We start from the raw sequence: 9,538 nt of genomic DNA on the forward strand, positions 1-9,538 counted from the left end.
ACATGTTACTTCATTTATGAAGTATTGAGTGATGACAATGTGTTTGAATTTACAAATATTGTTCATTGTTATTCGAAGGATGAGGGTACTTAGGTTGATTTGAAATTATATCTAGGGTAAATTTCAATACACTATGCTAGGTCTTAAAATTAAATTTGAACATATAGTTTTATTGACTTTAATTTTTTTATCTACTCAAAAGAAAAAACTTTGATTTTTTTTTTGGAAAAAGATAGCACTGTTTGTATTTAATTTATTGGTCAATGTATTCATCAAAAAAAAAATTTATTGGTCAATGTATTTAAATTTAATCATGCAATTTAACATTGTTTCTACTTTATTGGTCAATTAGTCATGTATTTAAATTTAATTAAAAAACTTAATTTATTGCACTTAAGAAAACTTACCTAATATTTTGTGTTTATTTAACCTTTCATGTATAGCCTACCTACACAAAATCACAAAATAGTTGCTGAAATAATACCTCTCTTTTTATCTTTTTAATAAAAAATATAATTTACACCCCTCATATTTATAACAATTCGATACATAGATTTTGTATCATTCTTTTTTTTTTTTTGGGAGAAGAATTGAGAAAAAGATTTTGTATCATTTTGTAGGAGCTCGGAACGTAAAGCCTACTTAGAATAGTGGAGTCAGATTCTTTGTGCCCAGTACAATTAATTTTTTAGAGCATGAGCTTGCAAGGTCAACTTTGATACGTTATTATGGTCTAGATAGAGGGCTAGTAGAATTAGATTTTTAAAGATAACATAGAGATACAGCGATGAAGGAACAACACTTCCTCGAGTCTGCTGAGGATGTAATAATCAAAGAAAAGCTTAAGTCTTTAATACAAAGTCCTGCTCTTCAGTTTATATTTTTTTCGGTTTTGTGTTTTTTATTTTTTTTCCTTTTTCTGGTGGTATTCCCTCCCTCTATATAGGTCTTAGGATTGCATTCTAGTCCTCCACTTGTATAGCTAGGGTTTTTCCTATAGATGCTTGTTCCATCAGAGTTGTGCTGGAGATGATAAACTGTGTTGCAAGTGGTAAGTTCACTGTTCAGGAGCCACTCCTTTATTAATATAGCGATGTTAGTTGTTACAGTACATTAAATGCAAACGCGCTGGTTACTTTATTTAAATATTTCCTTTCTTCCTTGCTTTCTTGTCCCTTCCTCCTCTCTTATGGCCTGTTTGGGAGTTTAGAGAGGGAGGAGAGTAGAGGAGAGTAGAGGGGAGGGGAGTAGTGGGGAGGAGAGTAGAGGAGAATGATTACCCTCCACCTTGTTTGGATGTTTTTATAATTAGTAAGGGGGAAAGGAGTAATTAGCCCTTCCCCTTGTTTTTAACATTGTAATTTTATAAATATAATAAGGGTAAATTAGGTAATTTATTTTATCAATAATTTTATGTGCTTTACTCTCCCTCCAAATCTCTCCAATTTGAGGGAATTAAAAATGAAGGGGTTGGAGGTAGTTAAAACCCCTTCAAACCCCTCCCCCTCCTTCCTTAAAAAACTCTCAAACAAGGTAATTGAATTACTCCCATTCCCTCTACTCTACTCCCCCTCCTTTTTTAAACATCCAAACAAGCCATTAGTTTCTTGTCTTGTAGTACCGTGGGCTTGCTTGAGAATTCCTAAGGGATGCTTGCTCCTTGGGCTCTTCGGAGGATTGGCTTCTTTATTTTTTTTTTCCTTGGGTTGGGCCAAGATCTGGCATGTGTGTGACGCCTTTTTTCACCATCAGGATAGGCCCACAGTTTCTAACTCGTACTCGATTCCTTCCTTCCTTCCCACACATTCTATTCCAAATAGGTGGCAATTTATAGCTACTATTATGTCTAAGCTTTAGCAAAAAGGAAAAAAAAATCATTTATTAATATATATATTTTTTTGGTTAATAAAAATGGAGGCCTTTATGGCTATATTACTCCACCGGGCAAGGCGTCGGTCTAATTTAAACTCCGGCCGTTCTCACCAGACCGAAAAAAAAGGGGTGCAACACGAGAACTTTTCAAGAGGTCACCCATTATTTATTAATATTATTATTGAATGACCATACCAACGTACTTTGAGATACAAAATAAAGGACAAGCATTTTATTGTATTTTTGTTTTTAAAGAAAAAACTAAATGCCTTTCCTACCTATAAAATTTACATAATATATACAATTACAAACTACAAACTACAAAGTTAAGTTATATATAAGTTCCTTACTAAGACACCAGAATAAAACACACACGACCTTACTCATAAGTCATAATTCTTAACTTAAAACTTGAATAATTGTAAAGGAAAATGCTAAAATTATTTTACAAATTTTTTTTGGCAGATTGTTGATGTCGTGAGTGGTTATTAATAAGTAAAAAAAAGTGATATTAGTGGTGAACTCAAATGAGACCCAATAAAAATTTGACATATCAACAATTTGTAAAAATATTGTAAAATAATTTGTGGCTGTAGTATTACTTGTTTTTTTTTTTTGATGAGAGTAGTATTACTTGTTTGTATATTATAACTCTTACTAAAGAAATGATTATTTTGTAGCAATCATAATCAATTTAGGTTGAAAAGTAACTAACAAAACTCCAAATTAGGTATCCATCAATACAATGAAGCGTCTAGGTTTATTGAACTGGGTGTCTTCACCTTAATCCTCTTTCTTTACTCCGGATTATGACATTTGGTGGCTCAAAGGGACCTCTTTAATTAATGTCACACTTGCTTAATTTTATGTTTGGTTTGACTTTGGATATTTATTTGGTTTGTTGTCTCTGCAGTCTTTTCTTCATGCCAAAAAAGAAAAAAAGAAAAAGAAAAAGAAAGCCCTGGATGTTTTGCATTTACTACTAAGTACATGCATATATTACGTAAATAATACACGCAAGATACCTTACATAAATCATTATTTGTGAACCTAACCACCAAATTTACTCATTTTGGAGGTTGAGGTAGCTAATTAATTTTTTAGGTATGTGAGTAATTAATTAGTTGCTAATATGATTAATGAAAAAGTCAATTTTGGTGTTCTTTTTTTTTTTTTTTGCCTCTATTATGATTAATGATTGTAGGTGGCTCATTACTCAATCCCCCCATTACAAAATTTGACAATTTTTGCCTAAATAAATATTAGCTAAAAATATTTTGGTTTTATTTGATAAATTCTGATGATGTCGAATAAATCACCAGTAAGCTGTGAGCACTTCTCAAACCAAAGCAACGCCTGCAAAAAAGAAAATAGAGGACCTAAAAGAGAGCACCGGTGTGGTGCTGGCCAAAAACCCTCTGAAGGTCAAGTTAGTCTCCTTTTACAACCCTAGAGTGCCAGAGTCGAGATAATTGTGCGTACCTTGATGCTAGGGTTTTTGGGATATTTATATTGGCGTAGAGTTTCCTTTCCTTTTAGGATTCTACTTCCTTCTTGAGCTCTTTTCCATATAGGAGTCTTCTTATTATGGTCAAACGTGTAACGCAAGAACTCCAGGTGTACACGCTTGCGTGGAGATAAAGCAAAGCCAAGTCAAACACATCGTGTGACAAACAACTAAGGAGTTATAATCCTTTGCTGACGGATTCGACGACGCCATCCGTCAGGTGAAGTCTTCATATCCCGATCTGGATGTGTCCCATGTCTCCATCGACGCTCAAGGGCAAACACTCGCGCAATCTGTCCGTTCAGGGAGCACAGACGATGTGTTTGCCGTCACTGCTCCAGCTGATGAAGGTCAAACTCTCCCTCCAAGTCAACCAAACGACGGTCAAAAGATTGAAAACACTTCGCCAAAGCATCATTAGCAGTTTTTTTTTTTTTTATTATAAAACCGCGGTCAAAAACTTAACCGTTGTAATTTATTTTGTCGAACCGTCGTTTTGTAATTGTGCACATTTCATATCAAATCTTGTTAGCGTATTTGCTTGCTTTTTATCCGTCGAGTACTTTTAATTTATTGCTGCATGCAAGTTTAATCATGTCGCAGGGGTCCGTCCAATTGTGAGTTGAATGTAATGAAGACATTTTTCATTTATGATGTCAATCCGTCTCACAATTGGTACGTTTCACCCTTCAGGGGTCATTCCGTCCATTTTATTGGACGGTACCCTATGTGAAGTAATATGATAACAATCTTTGTAGGTTGATCCGTTCACTGTTTTGGACACTTTTTATCCACTTGGATGACCCGTTCACAAGGTGTTCTTTGATAGATATACGTCCCTTATGCTGACAAAATAGGGACCCGTCCACTATGTGGACCAAATTTTTATCCATTTGGATGATCCGTCCACTATATGGACTTGGTAGATCCTTATTATCCGTCCACTCTATATGGACGTATTAGGGTCCGTCCACTATGTGGACTTGGTAGATTCTTATCCATTTTGGATAATCCCGTCCACTGTGTGGACTCAGTAGATGTCCGTCCACTATGTGGACTTGGTAGATTTTTATCTATTTCTGGGTAATCCATCCACTGTGTGGATTTAGTAGATGTCCGTCCACTATGTGGACTAGATTTTTGTGCATTTTGGACGACCCGTCCACTTTGTGGACTTCGTAGGTCTTCATTATTTGGGCTCGTCCGTCCACTTTGTGGACTTAGTAGGTCTTCATCCTTTGGGATGATCCGTCCACTTTATGGACTTCGTAGGTCTTCATCATTTGGGATGATCCGTCCACTTTATGGACTTCGAAGGTCTTCATCCTTTGGATGATTCGTCCACTTTGTGGACTTTCTAAATTTTGAGCACCATACATTTCATATGTTCTAAATAAAAATCATTCTCATTATGTCAGATCAGCAAACCATATTTTTCATGGAAAAGAAAACTTAGGTTCTAATTAAGTAAAAACTACAACTATTTAAAAATGAACTAGAAACAAGGAGGTAGATGTTGTCTTATGCCCGCTGCACTACTGCACTACAAGAAAACTGGGCTATTGCGGCGGGCCAAAACCGCCGCTAAAGCCCCAAAAACCGCCGCTATAGGTACATTTCACCTATTGCAGCGGGGGCTATTGCGGCGGTTCTCCCCGCCAGGCTTGTCGCGTCGCAGTATCTTTATTGCGGCGGTACAAAAACCCGCCGCTATAGATACGATTTTCAGCGGCGGTTTTAGTCTATTGCAGCGGGCATAAAACCGCTGCTATAGGCCCGTTCGAATTTGTTTCAAATGACTTTTAGCGGCAGGTCGTGCCCGCCGCTATTGTGTTCACCTACAGCGGCGGTCAAAAAGTGCCGCAATAGGTTCCCATTTTATCTATTAAATGAAACCCTATTGCGGCGCTTTCTGACCGCCGCTATATGTTTGAACCTATAGCGGCGGTCAAAAAGCGCCGCAATAGAGTTTCATTTAATAGATAAAATGGAAACCTATTGCGGCGCTTATAGCCCGCCGCTATAGTTCAAACATATAGCGGCGGTCAAAAAACGCCGCAATAGGATTTTATTTAATAGATAAAATAGGAACCTATTGCGGCGCTTTTGGACCGCCGCTATAGGTTCTTTTTTTTTTTTTTTCCCGTGGGCTTTGAAACTACTGTTTACATCAATTACAAGAGACAACCTGTTTCAAAGAACCTGTTTTGCATCAAATATATTGTTGAAACCTGTTACAAAGAACCTATAGTAGTTTTAGCTCTACTAACACAATACCACAAATATAATTAATTAACACCACAAATGTCTCCAAACTAACGTAATATTTGCATAGAAATATATTCTCAAATACATAACATTGTCCATAACCACCATCATAAAATTAACAAAAAAAGATGTGGTCTTTTGAGTAAAACAACCATTCAAATTAAGCTAATACAATAATCAAAGTTTCTAAGTGTTTAACAAATATCCTTCAACACTTGCAAAAAATGCTTCCTCATTCTTCCATAGTTCTTTGTTCACAAAAAAGTCGTCGAACACCAAGATAAAACTTATAAGCTGCTTGGTTGACAAGATGCGGCTGACGATTTTGGCAGACTTGGAGAATGTTCGGCCAAAGGAACATCCTACATACAAAGTATGGTTACTCAATTAGTACGTATAAATAGAATAGAATGACAAGAAAACAAATAACCACCAATTCCAAACATCTCTAGTTTAACAAAAAATGGAGCATAATCCTCCATTTGATTTGACTGAGAAACTCCAAGGTTTATATGTACCCAAAAAGGTCAACACCTTTTTTAATCTATTGCATTGGTTTTTAAATTTAAGTTATTCAGATAAACCACAAAAACAATCTAGCCCGTTATAGATTTCTAGTTTTATTAGTCCCAATTTCAACAAAGTACGAGAATTTCAACCTTTGAAGGAATCTCTCTACATTCTGAAATGTGTGAGAATTGAGCACCTTTACCATCTTATTCACCAATCACCATACCATCTTCCAGATCCCACCATGACACTATCAGACTAGCGCAAATTTGTTAAACAATTTGCATTCCAAATTATGAAATTTATCTTAAGCCACAAATTTGTCAAAAGATTTACATTCAAAATTTACTAAATTTATATTGAGCCAAATGTGCTTCCATAACAATTTAAGTTGTGCAAACTATATCATTTTGCAACAAAAGTTAAATCTTTATCAACCACAATCTATACAAAAAAAAATCAGGTATATCACCTTAAAGACATATATTTTGAGATACAATAGAAATTACTTGGGTCTATATATTTGCCTTAATTTCTTCTTTTCCCCTACTGGTATGGTAAGAGGTCATTATCTCAAATGACAAATTTTGTGAGAGAAGAAAACAAAAGAAAAAGAAGGTACTCACCTCCTAGTTGTTGACTTTTCGCACAATTGCTGTGCCCAAAAGTTTTTAAACAAAAAAAAGTACGACATTGGGACTTTTTCTATGATTCAATTGCTTTTGCATATGAGAGCAGTGGTACCCGTGGCATCCACACCCTTCCTGGTGGGTTTAATTAATCCTTATACTTAGTTCACATAGCCAAAAAAATAAAATAATTAAAATTGACATATGAAATAAATGCAAATGCTTTTGGACATACCAAGAATTGGGTTCATCAATGAGCAATTTTAGGCAACCGTCCCATGTTTCCTTGGCATCCTTTCAGTTGTTTGTACAGTGCTTTGAATAAATCTGCATATTAAATTGCAAATAAATTGGAAGAAGATAAAGAAGTCGGCACAAAAAGAAAAGAAATAGTACAAGTTGTAGTTCTTACCTGAAGAAGCCGAAGGATATTAGTTGCCTGAATAAGAATTTCATTCTTAAAACTGAAAATGATCATAAATATAATCAGGATTATTATAATATTGAAAATGTGGGACATGAGCAATCTCGCCAATTCCCTTATGGTATCTTTCTTTCAAGTGGGGACAGTCAATGATTAGCAGGGTTTGTAAAGAGGAGAGCCGATGCATTCCTGATGGAAGTGATGTCAGATTGGAGCAGCAAAAGACAGTAAGCCTCTCGAGTGATGTGAGACTTCCAATCCCTTCAGGGAGTGATATCAGACTCCGATCAAGGTAAAGGTCATTTGAGATAATGACCTCTTGCCATACCAGTAGGGGAAAAGAAGAAATTAAGGCAAATATATAGACCCAAGTAATTTCTATTGTATCTCAATATATATGTCTTTAAGGTGATATACCTGATTTTTTTTGCGAATGTCGACGGTGCCATCAAGTAAGATCGAACCGAGGAGTGTGCCAATGACGCGCTCGGCTTGGTCAGGGCGTCTGACGTAGCAGTTGCATATGTTGAAGATGATGAGAGGGTGAATTTTGGCTGTCAAGGTCGACGACGACGTTCCGAACTCCAACACGGTGTGCTCGCTCGCCGCCATTCCCTCTCTCTCTCCTTCTCTCTAAGCTCTAGATTGGTGAAAGAGAGAAAAAATGGTGAAAGAGAGAGAGAGAAAAAAAAAGTGAGAGGGGCGGCTGGAGTGAAATAAGAAGTTATAAATAGGTTAGGGTTATAACTGGTAGGGTTTTAATGGTTTTAAAAATTAAAAAACTCAAATACGCTTATGCAAAGGCTCGAACTATAGAGCACTTAGCTGTTGCACTCACACTATACCACTCAGCTCCTGACTCTAACACGGCTCATACATACAGACATATATATATATATATATGTATACACACACACACACACACATATATATATATATATACACATACACATACACATATATACATATATATATATATATATATATATATATATAAATAAATAAATAAAACTAATGAAATAGCTGAAAATTAAATTTCAAAAATTTCACGACAATCCACCTTTTAATTACATTAGTCTTATCCAAAAAATTAAAACAGTTTATAAAACAAACAAAAGTCATTGTAATCAAACGACCTCCACCAATCATTTTATAAATAAATAATATTTAACGGTAGTAATATTTAAGTTTTATAAATAAATATTTTATACATAAATCTTTTATAAATAGTAATATTTAATATTTAATACATAAATATCTTATAAATAGTAATATATATATTTATATTTAATATAGATAGTAATATTTAATAATTTTTTGATTAATTAAGAATCATGTGTAAATTAATGAAAATAAAAAAATTATTTTAAATAAAATAAAATTGATAATAAGTTATTGTTTATCCAAAAATGTTACACTTAATGTAACTCTAAAAAATGTTACACCAACCAATAAGTTATTGTTAAATTCATATTTTGAAAATCCAACCGTTGGATCACATTTTCTATATGTCCTTAACATGCATGCCAATTTTCATGCCAATTGGATGTAATTTACCATTTGATCTTAAAACTCATCTTTTATGCGTTATTTTAAACTATAAAAACTTGAATTTAAACAATTGATTGATGACTATTAATCTTTGATCACCTTGAAATTTTGCAAGTATGAAAAATATATGAAGATAATATAATCTAACGGTAGATTTGTCAAAATTCACATTGAATTAAGAAATATAGGATTGGATTCAATTTACACTTAATGTAACTCTAAAAAATGTTACACCAACCAATAAGTTATTGTTTAATTCATATTTTGAAAATCCAACTGTTGGATCACATTTTCTATATGTTCTTAACATGCACACCAATTTTCATGCCAATCGGATATAATTTACCATTTAATCTTTAAACTCATCTTTTATGCGTTATTTTAAACTACAAAAACTTGAATTTAAACAATTGATTGATGACATGACTATTAATCTTTGATTACCTTGAAATTTTTTAAGCATGAAACATATATGAAGATAATGTAATCTAACGGTAGATTTGTCAAAATTCACATTGAATTAAGAAATATAGGGTTGGGTTCAAGTTACACTTGATGTAACTCTAAAAACTGTTACACCAACCAATAAGTTATTGTTGAATTTATATTTTAAAAATCCCACCGTTGGATCACATGTTCTATATTTTCTTAACAGGCATGCCAATTTTCATGCCAATCGGATGTAATTTTCCATTTGATCTTAAAACTCATCTTTTATGCGTTATTTAAACTATAAAAACTTGAATTTAAACAATTGATTGATGACTATTAATCTTT

General features: G+C 34.0%; 1 long non-coding RNA gene across 1 annotated transcript; it reads right to left on the bottom strand.

Moving 5' to 3' along the window:
* Positions 1 to 5,684: 5,684 nt before the first annotated feature.
* On the bottom strand, positions 5,685 to 7,905 carry LOC142610936 (uncharacterized). Its single transcript, XR_012839905.1, has 3 exons — positions 7,199 to 7,905; positions 7,022 to 7,113; positions 5,685 to 6,009 (listed from the first exon to the last, which is right to left on the bottom strand). It is a non-coding gene; the product is annotated as an uncharacterized LOC142610936 (long non-coding RNA).
* Positions 7,906 to 9,538: the final 1,633 nt, after the last annotated feature.

The sequence above is a fragment of the Castanea sativa genome, chromosome 9 (genome assembly GCF_040712315.1).
Source record: "Castanea sativa cultivar Marrone di Chiusa Pesio chromosome 9, ASM4071231v1".
Lineage (NCBI taxonomy): Eukaryota > Viridiplantae > Streptophyta > Magnoliopsida > Fagales > Fagaceae > Castanea > Castanea sativa.